General features: G+C 42.8%; 1 protein-coding gene across 3 annotated transcripts in view; it reads right to left on the reverse strand.

The window, feature by feature from the left end:
- Positions 1-15,162, reverse strand: part of AGBL1 (AGBL carboxypeptidase 1) — a 287,819-nt gene that overhangs the window by 172,294 nt on the left and 100,363 nt on the right. The window lies entirely within an intron of this gene.

Genomic DNA, 15,162 nt, shown 5'->3' on the forward strand with positions numbered 1-15,162 from the left:
TTCTTATTGAATAACATCTTTGCAAGTGGCTTTTATGCCTTTTTAACTGAAATAACAAGCCAAGATATATTTTAAGGAAAATACATCCCTAAATAGTCCAGACATTTCCTGAATGTGCTATTTGCCAACTGATCCCAGGTTTAGTTGTCAGAACCAGCTTATTTATTCATTCTATGATAACTTCCAGATATTTATGTGCACCATTAAAGGGCATTTTGCATATGCAGATTACTGTCTCTCAAAATGGCACCGGTATACTTTCTGTCAATTCCTGAAAGTCTGATCCTATCAAGCCTCACTAAGGTTTAAAAGGCAGCCAGAAACTATTTCATTTTCTCCATTTTCAGTTCACCATTAACAACTGAGAGCTTTCCAAGTCTCTCAGGAGATCTGTGTACCTATAAGACACCCAAGGACATGCAAGCTGCCTGAACCCTGGCAGTAACCTGTGTTGCAAGGTCAAAATCATAACTAATCACATTAAACTGATTAATTAAAGAAAATACATGAATCTGTTAGCCAGATAAGCTGCAGAGGAAGAGTATTCCAAACTAACCATCGTTTCATATCCATCCAACAAAAGGTAGAAACAACAAAGCACACAGCTAAGGCAGGCTGTTAATTCTGGTGGAAAGGCAGTTTTCAGTTTTGTATAATATAGACACACAGATTGGCAAAGCTGATTTTCAGAAGTTGTAACTAGAAGAGTTCAGCTGTTGCTAGCAATACATTTGGTATGGGAGACAAGCTGTGCGAATTTGGGCTTGGGGAGAGGGTTTGGAGCATTGCTTTGTTAAAAAAAAATAATAATCAAAGTCCTAGTAAATATGTCATTGATAAGCTCTGCTGAACCTGTTTCAGAGTAACCTGCAACTTCACATATCTGAGCACAAGGAAACTTTCTCTGTTATTTGCTGTCCCTGTGAAAAAGCACCCACATTTGGTCTAGTTACAAGCCTCCAAAACTTCTCAGTATACATATGCTTAGAAAAGACTAAATTTGACAGCAGATTCTTTGAGGATCCCATCTGTGCTAAGCATACTCCACAGATAGGCCAGGGAAACAGGAGAAAGCAGAGGGAGACACCTGTCAGGCACAGAAAATAAAGGGAAGGGACAAAGCAATTATCTGTCTCAAAATGATCCTTTTGTGAGCGTTCCCAGTCTCAGGCTGTTGTCACAAGTCAACCTGGCAGATTTACTTTAGTGGAAACCATTATCTGTCAGGGCATAGTGGCAGTGCCAAGATAGGTTTGTCCTGCTCTATCAGATAATGTCAGTATTCGGGCTCTGTTCCCTGGCATGAACTGAGGGACCCCAGGTGACAGGCTTGGGACTGGTAAACAGGATAGGAAACAAAACGAAAGGCATCAGTCAAGTGTCCTTGTAAATAAATGCTGAATTAGCAAGTTACATGCCTTTGCCTTTAGCTCCCAAAGCCGCCCTTTAGTTTCCAAATGCTTTACAACGCATTAATCAATTAACGTGAAAAAGGGAAGGTAGAAACATCATACTGAAACAATGCAGATGCTATTAAAAAGCTGTTTAGTGATTTTTCTGGTAAAGCAAATGCTGTGTCAGAGGTGAGAATACAGGTGAAACTTCTCATTTCGTGGTCAAACATGGAATAAGCCCTTTTTTTTCCTCCTTGGCTCCATATGCTATAGCTCTGCTCCATACACACATTCCAGTACAATTTACTTATATCCTTCAGGAATGCAGAGATTTGGAAACAATCCGCTCTCCACACATCCATGCTTTCCTCTTAAGCAGTTGGTGGGCACTGGAAGAGTGAAGCGCACTCTCAGCTCAAAGAACTCATACAGAGCAATTGTATTGTGGTCCAGTAAAGCAACTGGAACTCTGTTTCTCAATAGCCATGTATTAGTCTTTTATCATCCTTACACCTCACCTTACTGAAAGGTTAGCATATTTACATCAATATGTACACATAAGTCCCTAAGGCATTATGTGCCTTAAGATTCTTTTAGCTCCTGCAGAACTCGTAGCCATTCTGGGTTTTTTCCCCCCAGATTAGAGTATGTAATCTCTATCCTGCTCTAGCTAGTTGTGCTTTAGTCTACCTTTGTAATACTTTCAAACAAGCAAAAACCAGCTTCCACAAAGACATCAGCTGCATTTTGCCGTTGCCAAACATTTTGTTCTTCCTCCCATCACCGTGATTTAGTGCTGTTTTCCAGGCTCATTGCTGAGCTAAACTTATGGGACTGTGTTGTTGCAGCTGAGAATGAGGCTCTTGAGGACTCCTAATGGACAACAGCTGTAAATAGCACAGAGCAAAATAAAACGTGTTCTCTTTTGCAACTGATGAACACAGCTTTAACAGCTCTTATCTCTTCTGTATAGTGGGTGAGAGCACAATATCTTAATTGAGAGGTTCTTTCTTCAGTCAAAATAAGAAAAAAAGAAACTCTAAGCAAGGGCTTTCTCATCTCAGAAACCCCAGGAGAGTTTGCCGTAATTCTGCTAATTGCAAATAGCATGGGACTGGCAGAAACCTATTCTGACTTTAGAGGGAGAGAGGAACCTATTCCGCATTCTGTTCTTCCTCTCAAGGATGATCAAAGTCAAGCTTGTCTTAGATTCAATGTCACAAAAGCTTCTGGAGTTTCCAGAACTCAAAACCCAGAAAATGGGGGGTAGGGGAAGAAACCAGACAGAGATCATCTATGTTGTTTGCCTATGGGTGACACAGAGGGGCCCATAGCCTGTAGGTCCAGTCAAAGAAATCTCTCTATTCCAGTTAAAGCTTCCTTTAAAAAGCTCCCCTCCTGACAAGCACATCCACAGCTCTGACATCCCATCCACAAGAGAGCCATAACAAAGGTATGTACCAGCAAGGAAATCACAGGCTTGTTAACTGCCTGCTCCCTTCACAGAAGCCATCACAGCCAAATCCCACATCCAAACACCACTCTCCCCCAGACTGCACCGTGCATGAAGGCTAATGAAGCAGCAAATAGAGCAAAGAGCTGATGTCATGGCCATAAAACTTGCTACCCTTGAAACACCTGGGAAACAAAGATTTAACTCTGTTGCAGACTCGAGTCACTCAACCCTATGCTCCATCGCATATCCAGTTACTGATCTGCCTTGAAATTACTGTGATAACTGTGAAAAACATTAAAGCCCATGAAAGTAGTGGGCAGCAGCACTGGCCATTCACACTCAGCCCTCCAGCTGCAGGCACAAGTCAAGATTCCTGCACTCAGTTCAGTGCTTCACCTTCATCCCTAACTTCCACCACCCCATGAATGTGGTCCCGACCAGACCACCTCCGTATTACCCAGCATAACTTACTGGTTTACACTAGTTCCCAGCTGCCCTTCTGTCTGTGCTATTTCGAAGCAGCTTGTACTACCTCTTGTACCCTGCTAAACCTGGATACACAACCATAGATTCTCTCATATACATCCTTCCAGGCCTAGAACTGATATAAGTCTTCAAAATCAGGCCAGCACTCTAGGAGGATCCTCCCCAAGTTCTGGGGAAGCTGCCAGGAAGCTCTGGTTAGCCATTAATCTCTGCAAAGCCCACATGACACATAACCTTCTCTGGGAACGTAAATAATAAAAGGAGAGAGCAGAGGAACCTTTTCACGCTACATAAAACCTTCTCCAACAGATCATGTCCCATTACAGTGTCACATTTCGACATGCCCAGAATATAACACAGCAACAACAATACCAGAGGTGAGAGATTAAAGCATCGCTTGCACTTCTTGCAAAACTTTGAGCAAAAACCCTTTGAGTAATAATTCTACTAATATATCACCTACTTCCCATCTCCCCTTCTCTTCGCACATTTTGACTGTGGATATATACATGAAAAGAAGAGCTTTGTTCTTCCAGTACTGCTAACTTGCTGCTTAATCTCCTGCCTGTTAGAAGGATCCTCCTCTAGTCATGTCATCCCCAAGGTTCACTAGGAGGTGACTTTGATATCACTAATCATGACATCAGCTGGGGATAGAGCAGCCTGAATGAAATGAACAAATCCCCATTAACACAGCAGTGTCTCTCATCAAGAGGAGCACAGAAAGGAAATGAAATGCAGTTCCAGATGCCATGACCTGGGCTGATGTTCTAAATTATTTCAAGCTGAGATTTGAGCCATGCCATTTGTAAAGGGACAGGGCATTGAAACAACACAGGGCTAGGATTTTATAAGGAGTCAAAGGGAATTATACACACAGCATGTGGGAAATTCAACCTAGATCTGGGTCTCAACTGGAATTTTTCTGGCTGTGTTTCTGTGTAATTCTTCCCTTTACCCAAACCCAGGGTCACTAAGGTATAGATTTTTTTTAACCCTTCCAACTTCATTAGCTGTAGCCACTACTGGGTATTCCACGAGTCAAACGTTGGGTAAACAGGAACACAACCACAGAGATCTTCTATTCCTGTCACAGCTACCTCCTGTCCTGGATACATCTGATATGCCCAAGGCTGCAGAGTTATGCAAAGCCAGAGAAAAGACAAGATATGGTGTGATGTACAATGAATATATTAAAGTATGTTTGTAAAAAGCATCAAATAGTGAGATCACAGAAAACCCAAAACTGATCTGAGCCAGAATCTGTGTCAGACACTTTACTCCCCTCCTAAAACTTTGTTGTTGTTTGTCAGTCTTTCAGTTGTCTCAAGATAGAATAATTTTTTCCTCCCTATTTCCCCCACCCCAGCATTGCTTCTTGCTGACCCTGCTTTGGCTAAATGCTCTAGAATCAAGCACATCTTAAACCAGAGGCAAAATACAGTCTGGCAGGACCACCTGTTGTCTTCCCGAATTATCAGTGAGTGATTCCTGTCTCGAGCTGGTCTGTATTATATGTATTACTACTGTTACATACAGAAAAGAAGTGAACATCACAAATTGCCTCAGCTGACTGTTCTCTACCTTCATAGCTTGGCAGGGGAGTTTCAGGCTCCAAGTTGCTTGGCAACCTCCTTTTGTGCATGTATTTTATGAATTCATTCACCTCTGAATCAGAGGTGATCAGGGAGCCGAATATAGGTACAGACTGTCCAGCCTTGGTGCAGCCTGACACCCTACTACTGCTGGTTTCTAACTCCAGGAAATCATTAAGCAAGTTGTCAAGTCCATTTTGAGACAGACTCCAAAATCCCAAGCTCTGAAGGCAGCAGGAGCCACAACTATTATGACCTTCTGTATAACTGAAGCCAAGTGAAATCCACACAAACTAATTCCTGTTCAAATCAAAGTGTACCTTTTGTGGAAGACTGATGAAAAAAATAAGTCTTATTTTCAGAACCCATGGAAAACCTAGAATCATAGAATGCTTTGGTTTGGAAGGGACCTTAAAGCTTATCTAGTTCCAACCCCTTGCCACAAGCAGTGACACCTTACACCTTCCAATGACCAGGTTGCTCAAAGCCCCATCCAACCTGGCCTTGAACACTGCCAGGATGAGGCAGCCACAGCTTCTCTGGGCAACCTATACCAATGCCTCACCACTCTCATTGTGAAGAATTTCATCCTTATAGCTCACCCTCTTCCAGTTTAAGGCCATTAAACTGAGGCACTTTGCAAATCATTTCAGCTTATAACTAGCATCCAAGCGTGTGCACCTGAATTATTCTAGCTGAAGTTTCCAACCACCACATTACGATCCATGTTTGGATACACCAGCTCGACATCCACTGGCATACGGTACCACACTGCAGCGCTCTGAGCTGCCTGGGTAACGTCAGACTTCAACACCGCGGCTGTTACAGTGCAGATACCCTACTAGCCTGCTGACAGGCAAGTGCCTCCACCTCGGGGGACGGCCGCAAACCCCTTCTCCTGCACCACCTATCACCGGGTCACCGCGGGAGCGGGACTTGAGGCCGCCACAAATCTCGGCACATCACTCCCTTCCTCGGTGCGCTCACGATGCATTTCAATCTCCCGCCACCGCGCTTGGCCCCGCCCACATCGCGACATCAGCTCCCGCGAAAGAGGCGGCTCCCCGCGCTCCCTTCCGCCGCTTTGGGATGCGGCGGTCAGCAGGGTATGGGGGATGCGGATGAGTTAGCGAGGCAAAGCGCGGAGGATGGGGTGTACCAATGGACAGAGCGAGGGAACGCTGTTATTTTTCTGTGCTCAATCTAGCGAGCAAAACACCAAATAGCTGCAGGACTGCTGGCCACCATAGAATCGTCTGGAAGGAACCTCCAAAGGTCCCCTAGTCCAAACCGCCTGCAATGAGCAGGGACATAGAATCATAGAACCATAGAATAGTTAGGGTTGGAAAGGACCTTAAGATCATCCAGTTCCAACCCCCCTGCTATGGGCAGGGACACCTCACACTAAACCATCTCACCCAAGGCCTCGTCCAACCTGGTCTTGAGCACTGCCAGGGATGGAGCATTCACAACCTCCCTGGGCATGACATCTTCAACTATATAAGGGTGCACCTAAGCAACTACTCAAGAATCATTTAAAATGTTTCAAGGGGCAAACTGGGATCTTGTAGGCAAATAAGGAAACACTATCAGTGTTCAGAAAAATTAAAATGGGTTGAGGAAGATTCTTTCTGTTGCCAGTTTTTGGAGGCCGTGATTAAATTCTGATTAACTTTACACGTGTAGGTTTTCTCTAACTTTAAAATCTCATTTCCTTTACTTTAAAAGAGATCTGAATGAAAATGCACATGGAACAAAGATGCTTTAAATACTGCTGCTACCTTATTTACTTTGAATTTTAGCTGGTAACAACATTAGCCATGTGCCATGTTACTGTTCTGATCCCAGCTGGATCACAGCCCTCCAGTTGGTCAGCATGTTTCCTGTAGTTGCTCCTGAAGAGCTCTCAGAAACACAGCCTACCACTGGAAGCTTAGCCAAAGCACCTAGTTTAAAAATCAATTGGATAAAAACTGAAGAGGTCATTATAAATGATAAAGGGGTTCAGAAGTCATAACTTAGGAAGAAAAATTGGAGAAAATGGATTTTAAACTTGGAAAGATGAGCAAAGAGGAAGGAGATAACCTTTAGACTGCAATAAAGAGAGATAGCAATCAATTGTCCTCTGTCTGGGACTGTGTTGCATAAAAAGAAATGCAAGTTACTGTCTGTCAGCTGAGCCAGTCTGCAGTAACCTGGCTGCCTTCACCGCTGTGCCCTCTTCACTGCTGTCTGCTAGGTCCTTACTCTTAAAGCCCTGGACTGTGCCACTCTGCTGCAGTGCCCAGACAGCATCTGTATCAGGCCTGCAGCCACACAGGTCATTATAACCACCCCACTGGAAATTTGGTCCAAGATCTAGTCCTCTGGAATTACCTCAGTGCTCTGAGAGCTGCTGGAATCACTATTCCAGCCCACAGGGAACCTCAGCCACCTCCTTTGATCTTTTTGGTGTAAGATATCTGCTTATTACTTAATGCTATCCACTTTATGTTAAACATTAGCTGCTAGTTAGAAACTAATCAGAAATATTTTATCATCATGACATTTTGACATCCTTTGGGCTTCTTCTCACATACAGATGAGAAATACTTGCAGAAAGTTGTCTTGCTCAGTTAATGACAGTCCTACTACCTTAAGATCGGAGTAATACAATTACTGGGACCCCTTTCATTAGGAATTATTTTCCAAAGCCCATCTATTATTCTTAAGTCTACTGGTTCTCAGCTTCTGTGTATGCATCCTTTGAATGGGGTGAGAAGCTCCAACAGCCCTCCCAACATTATGTAGCCAGCTGATATAGGGAGCTCCAGATTATCTGTCAAAGGCAGGCAAGGATCTGTCATCCCCTGCTTCTATAACACATGCGTTACAGCCTTAATTTGGTCTGTGGCAGCAGGCAATTTCAGATACTCAAGTATTTTGTACTGCTGCGGTCTGACCATCAATCCATGTGTTTTTCAGCCAGCATGGGAAAAATGGAGATTGCCTTGCAGAGATGCAAGACCTCTAAGATGTGTCAAGTGGAAAAGAAGTATTTTCTAATTAGGTACCTATGTGACTCTTTCACCTTCTGGATTTTTTTGTATGAAGATAACACTGGCCTGAGAGAAGAACCAGTCAGTGGATTCTCAGAAGACTAGAAGACACTGGAGCAGAACTCCATTAAAACACACTTCTCATTTGGTATGATTAGGGAAGTGGCAGCACTGCCCTAAACTGTCCCATGCCTAAAAGAAGGTGCAGAATGGAGATAAGTGCAGCAGAGACCTGCAGGATAACTGCTGTACAGGCAAAGTGCAGAGATGCGAAGAGCTATGAAATCCACAGGCTCTTTTCTGAGAGAAGGATTTCATCTGAAATGAAATCAGGCAGGAGGAGCAGACTGAAAAAGCTTCCATTGTCATAAAAATATCTCCCTGGGTAATCCACAGTGATGGAAAAAGGAAACTCTGATAATTTATGTGACAGTTTAATAGGATTTTGGTGACACACGGTACTCTAGAAAGAATTTGCCCAAATAGGACAGACAGGACTTTAATAAGACTTCAGCTCCAAAACAGCAATATTTTCTCTCCTTGCCTTTACATTTCATTCTGTATACCCACTACTCACTCACAGATCATCTATCTAATTTGCAAGGCACATTTCAACATTGTAAGAGCAACAACTCTGCACTTCCTGGTTTCATCCCTAGCCTGAGAGACCTCCAAGTATCCGATTCCTAAAGGGATCAAGCTGACTTTGCACCTAAAGGGAAGAGCATCTGACTTGTGAATTGAGGCATGAGCTGCCCTCCGGCCATGTCCCCAGCTCTGCAGACAGCATTTAATAGCTTCTCTGCAGAAATGGAGGGCGACAGATGGACAGTCTGCAGCAGGAATCACTTGCAGAGGGGACACCCCCGGGGCACACTCCAGGAGTAAATGGCTTTCACACTCCGAGTAATGCCCCAACGCATGTTGCTTGCTTATGAGAGATTCGGCCTTTACCCAGTAGCACCCTATGCCTGTCATTGCCATTGCCTTGAGAACAGGCACAGCAGCAAGAGGAATTGCTTAGAGTACTAAACTAGGGTGAAGCCAGGGTTAATGGGATGAAACTTCACATAGGTACATTTAGGGTGAATATCAGTGAATTATATTGAAGAATATCCCCTGTGGAGATGTAGAAGTTAACATTAAAACCACATTGCCCAGAGGACAAGAAGCCATTCTGTACACAACAGTCTCACAGTAGCTGGTGACAGAAATAACCCAACGGGTATTTGTTTTCTTAACTGCTTTCAATGGATCCAGTCCTGAAGACCTTATTTTTCTGGGAAGATCTCCTTCTGAGAATCTAGGCAGGAGCGAGAAGGTAAAATGCTGTGTGAAGATCTCAGTATTTTCTCCAGTCTTTCTGTGACTGAAGCAGACCGAGGTCAACTTAGGGCCTGCACTGGGGTCTGTTAACCCTAAAGTGCACATGGAAAATGGAGCACTTAATAGTGTTTCGTTCACCACTGGGAGTAATGTCCAAAATCAACAGGGAAACAAGTTATCTGTTGTATAGTCCTTTAAGCTGTTCTGCTCTACGAAGGACAAGTTCTGCAGTAAACAGCTTTTTACCCATAAACCGTCTGCACAGAACAGAGGTTTAAACCCCTCCTAATGCCACCTACAGCATAAAAAACAATGTTTATTATTAAATGTGTTGTGACTTTAAGAAGCACAGCTCCATCTCTGCCTCTGACTTGAGTTCTTCCTCAGGGAATGACTTGTAAGAAATAAAATATATTAAAAGGAAGTGCAATCAGATCCTCTCATTATCAAAGGGATAAAATATCAATTTTTGTTAAGATAAAAAGCATCACAGATTGGCTCTGATGGGAAAAATTAAATTCTTGGTCTTGACTTGATTTGATATTTATCACTCCATTGCTCCAGAAATATCCTGGCAGGGAATGTTTCTTAAAAATATTATCCCGCATTTCTCCTGCAGTAAGCAAGTTATGAGAGTTTTAACTTGAGCCTTATGTTGCGTACGAAAAACTCAGAGGAAGAGGAAAGAAAACAGACAAGTCTACGAATAACATCTTCTAATGCTTCACTATGCCAACAACTTCACAGTAAAGGACCTTATGCAACTTCACCTCATTTGTGGTATCACTAAATTGACTCCTACATCATTGCTGTCCAAATGTATCCTAAATTTTAGAACTGCATTACCCAGAGGTGATCCCAAAGGAAATTCTCACTTTGCACAGACAAGAGATCGATAAGGTAAAAATGTCTCCCACTTTTGAATAATGAATCTTGTCTTGATAGCGAGTTCTTGGATGAATTTCCCAAACAACCAAGCAAAAGAATGTGAATAAGGGAGCAATAAAAAGGGTCTTTGAGTCAGATCATTGTGACAGCAAAACTGGCATTGTTCCAATGATCTTGTATCATGACATAAGCAGCAACATTTTTCGTCTTCTGTACTACGTGTTATTTTGTGTAAGAGACATGAAGCAGAGTTTGACTAAACTGGAAGCATTTAGTACCAGAATGATGCAGAAATATCTTTAATTTAGAAGACTGTTGTACTGGCCACCCCTAAATTGTGCAGCTTCCTGCCTACTTCAGCTCTTACAAGAAGCCTCTTTCTATGTATAAAGTTTTATCTTGATAAAGACCAGAGTGGGAGGCACCAGCACTTTATGTCTAAAACATGATAAATGGAACATCATTTGTTCTTTATTTGATAGCTTTCCCCTACTGCCTAACAGCACCCTAGAAACAGCACCGTGTTTTAACATTTAACACACACACCCCCAAAAACAAACAAAAAAACCCCTTACAACCACCAAAACCCCACAAACCAAAAACCAAAAAAGATAGCATGCAGAAGTTTCAAACAGTACATGGTAAGACCCACAAGCATGCTCCATGGTTTCTAATGAAGGTTCTACACCAGTCACTACAGGGAGCAGAATATAAAGCTAGGATGATGACTAGTCCATTTGAAGAAAACTTGTTTCTTCTTAGGAATAAGATGGTAGAAAGGCTGGAGGAAGGAAAAAGTGTTCTTTTTCCCCCCAAGTTGCTACAAAGCACAGAAAAAGGTTCTCATGAGTAAAGGAGTCCAGCTGCAGAACAGCTTTGGCAGTCCCAGAAGAAAGACAAGTAGAAGTGGAACATGTGATGTCCTTCCTCACTGCTCCATGAATCGTTGCAAGAGTGGGAGTTTTCACCCAAGAGAGATTTTTGTTCTTTATTTGATAGCTTTCTAAGCGATACCCGATTTAACACACACACCCCCAAAAACAAACAAAAAAACCCCTTACAACCACCAAAACCCCACAAACCAACCAAAAAAATCCTCAAACCCCACAAGCATCTCCAGAAGGTTCTTTAAAGCAAACAATTTAATAGCGTGAAAGAAGACAACACTTTCCCATCCTTGGCAGTGTTCAAGTCCAGGTTGGACACAGCCTGGAGCAACCTGGTCTAGTGGCAGAGGGTTGGAAGTGGATGAGCTTTAAGGTCCCTTCCAACCCAAACCATTCAATGATTCTGTGAGTGGTGGCTGCTAATGAGTTTGAATTTCTGAGGTGTAGCACACAGACTTGCTTCATGAAGCTGGTAACCACAGCGTATTTCCTCAATTCCAGTGCATTTTGCATCCCAAAACTTCCCCAGCAGAACTTTGAACTTTCCAGTTGATGCTGTCATTGGCTCCTTCCATTGTAGCTCAGCTACTCTTTACAACCTGTACAGTGCACAGCACGAGCATCTCCCTCTTCCTTGCTGTAAGAAGCACTCCTATAGAAACCGTTACAATTCAGAGCATTCACCACCACTTCATCTTCTGCTCTGTAAACTCTCAGAACGTTTTTTTAAAAGAAACAGTTAAATAAAAGAAAAATCCCTGTAAATCATGGTTGTGACAGACTAATGGCTAGCATTGCAAAGACAGTTTATCTTCCTGCTATATCTAACAAAGCTTCTTATGCTAATACCTTGTTTCCAAAATACAAAGAGACTCCTAACTCATGTTTTCTAACTGCAAGAATATACAGGTAATGAAAAACACTTTCCATCAAATGATAACCCTCATCTGCCTTTTACATCCCCATTGATTCTCAAAATCAAAAGATCTCCTTAAGTTACTTTGGGGTTTTATACTGTTTAGTGTGCTTCCTTCATGGATGAAGAAACCAACTCCTCAGTCTCACAACTGTCTGGTTGTAATCCAAATTCATTTTAGAGTTTGCATGCATTAGCTGCATGCTTTAATTTTATTTTATTTGATTTCTGTCTATTAGATTACATTTGAGGCAGGTTAGATGGCCTCATGGGGAACTTCTCACCAGCACTACCCTTTGTGCAAACAGCAATTATTTTATCTGGGCTAAGCCTAATTTCAAGTTACATGTTGATAGGCTGACAAACAAGGTCATGGTATCTGCATTGCAAGTGGTATCCCAGCTGGTGGGAAAGACCTTTGAAAAGCTAGAAGGTGAGTCCTGGGAGCATTCTGATTAAAAGGATATGAATTTAAGCAGCAAATCATCACTTATGAGCAGGATAATTGTTTCAAGTCGGTCTACAGGCATTCTGCATAGCTTGCAGGCCCATCGCCTATGTCAGCGCAGGAGACTATAAGCACATCAGTGTGCTTTTATTGCTCATTCATGGTTAGTGAGTGCTAAACACAGAGAGGATAGGGATAGTGGCAGCATCACAGCCACAGAGACCCCAGAGTCCTTCATGTGTCTCTTGCTCATTCCTTTGCCTCTGGCTAGTTGCTCTTTGTGGAGAGCAATTCCCATGTGTCAAGTTGTGCCTCACGGTGACACTCTAGCTGTTGTTTCTGTGCCCTTTCAAAATGCTTGACAAAACTGTCACAGAAGGAGTATGTCATCTGGAAGCTGTGACAGACACGATCTGACCCACTTCATAAAACATAGCTAAACAGCCTGGGCTGCCAGAGGCCGGCATTTACCGGACCACATTTCAAGAGTGGCCTTCAACTCCCACTCTACTGAACGCGCTTTCCTACTCTGCCGCAACACAAATTCCCAAGCGATGTTAAGGGTAACCTGCAACACTGTGAAGTGACAAAGCAGCTGAGACACTAACCTTGCTAGAGCCTACCCTGTCCACTGCTGGTCAGGAACGAGAAGGAATGACCTCAGCCCTGGCTATGCCTTTTACACCAGGCTACAGGGGTAGGGAGTGCTACGAAAATTAAGACATCCTTTTGCAGTAATCCATCCAGCACAGCAAGCACAAAGGAAAAATCAGCTTCTGCTGCATTATCCACTATGGCCTCATTTTTACAATGAAAGCCTCCCTGTATTCATATTTCCAGCAGGTGCAGCCTGACCCACAAGGAATTTAAGGACTTCTTGCCTTCCTGTCCATCTACCTCTTTTCTTCATCTCCACTTCAATCACTAGTTACAGTCTTCTGTTACGTACTCACCATGGGACTTAAATGGCCTTTGGGAGACATCACTCTCAAAGTCACTCTGATGCCAACAGTAATAAATTCCATCTCACTCATTTTGTCCTGAAACGCTTCACAGGCTACATGTTTCAAGCAAGATCCAAGTTAAGAAGGCAGGGATTTACAGGAAAAAACAACAAGTTGCCCAAGGACAAAATACAGAGAAGTCATGGAGTTGGAAGCTCAACATCCATTTCCCAAGCCGCAGTCATGAGGTATCCTGTGCCATCCATATCCACCCAAGTAAGCAAATTTCTACATAATCCTTTACTTCTAAGCACTTCCTCCTCTTTTCATTAGCCATGAAAATTAATTGAATCATGCACTTAAACTTCGTCAGTAGATCCCTCTCTGTCAATTGTCCTATACTATGATGCTAGAGCACAGCTGTCATTTTCATTCTGAAAATCAACCCACCCTTCTTACAATCAGCACATACACATGCATTTGCAGAGTACTGTGATCTTCCTGCATCCATCACTATTACACACCATGCTTTCAGAACTGCACAGAAATGAAAAGATATGAAAGTGGCAAGGGAAGAATGAGGAAAAGAGATGGGATGTTGCAGTAGGTCTCTCTGGTTCTTCATTCACTCACCTATCACCTCTGCCCCATCATGTTTTAATAACAATTTCAGCCTGGAGAAAAGAAGGCTGTGTGGAGACCTCATAGCAGCCTTCCAGTATCTGAAGGGGGCCTATAGGGATGCTGGGGAGTGAGTATTCATTAGGGACTGTAGTGATAGGACAAGGGGTAACAGGTTAAAACTTAAACAGGGGAAGTTTAGATTGGTTATAAGGAGGAAATTCTTTCCTGTGAGGGTGATGAGGCACTGAAATAAGTTGCCCAGGGAGGCTGTATTGCTCCATCCCTCGCAGTGTTCAAGACCAGGTTGGACAAGGCCTTGGGTGATATGATATAGCGTAAGGTGTCCCTGCCCATGGCAGGGGGGTTGGAACTTGATGATCTTAAGGTCCTTTCCAACCCTAACTATTCTGTGATTCTATTTTAGCTTTTCTATTTCAAAGACACAGAAACAGCACCCAGGCTAAGCCAGCGAAGGTCTTCAAAACAGTTTGTTAAACAAATTCAATGAAGAAAGAAGAGAAAAAGCTTGTAGAAAGAATTACAAAATGGAAAGAAAATTACTTCCCCCCCCACCCACCCACCCCCCCCAGCTAAGTAGCACGACAGTTGCAATTGATAGAGCAAATTAAATTCTAAATGTGCTGGTGATCTGATAGATACCATTTTCTGAGTGTTACAGCCACATAATAAACACCCTGAACTGATACAGAAGTCCCAGTTTAGCTGTCTGCGAACACTGGTGCACTTTGCAGTCTCTACCATGTCACTCTCCAACTAGTTGATCTTATCAGCACATTTGCAGTCAGAACATAGCAGCTGTCTCTGCTTGTTTCTTAGCCATTTCTATTTCTGCATTAGAAACAGGTGGGTAAGCTCAGGGAGCTCACAAGGTTCTCTTCGATGTAGAGATGGACAAATCCTCTCATTAACAAAACACTATTTTCAAAATCATTATGGGGTATTTTTAGTCCTATTTCACTTTAATATTGCTGTATAATTGCAGCTCATTAGTCACAAATACTTGTTTCCAGATCTGTCAGTTTTAAGCAACAAGAAGTGCCAGCCTGTCTGCAAACTGCTAGTTTCAATATATTGCTGTATTGCTGTACTTATTTTACTGATATGAGATTGGCTGATCCATAGCAATGGATCCTCTATCT

This window comes from Pezoporus occidentalis, unplaced genomic scaffold (assembly GCF_034315485.1).
Source record: "Pezoporus occidentalis ecotype Australia unplaced genomic scaffold, CSIRO_AGI_Poc_V1 ctg11, whole genome shotgun sequence".
Taxonomy (NCBI): Eukaryota; Metazoa; Chordata; class Aves; order Psittaciformes; family Psittacidae; genus Pezoporus; species Pezoporus occidentalis.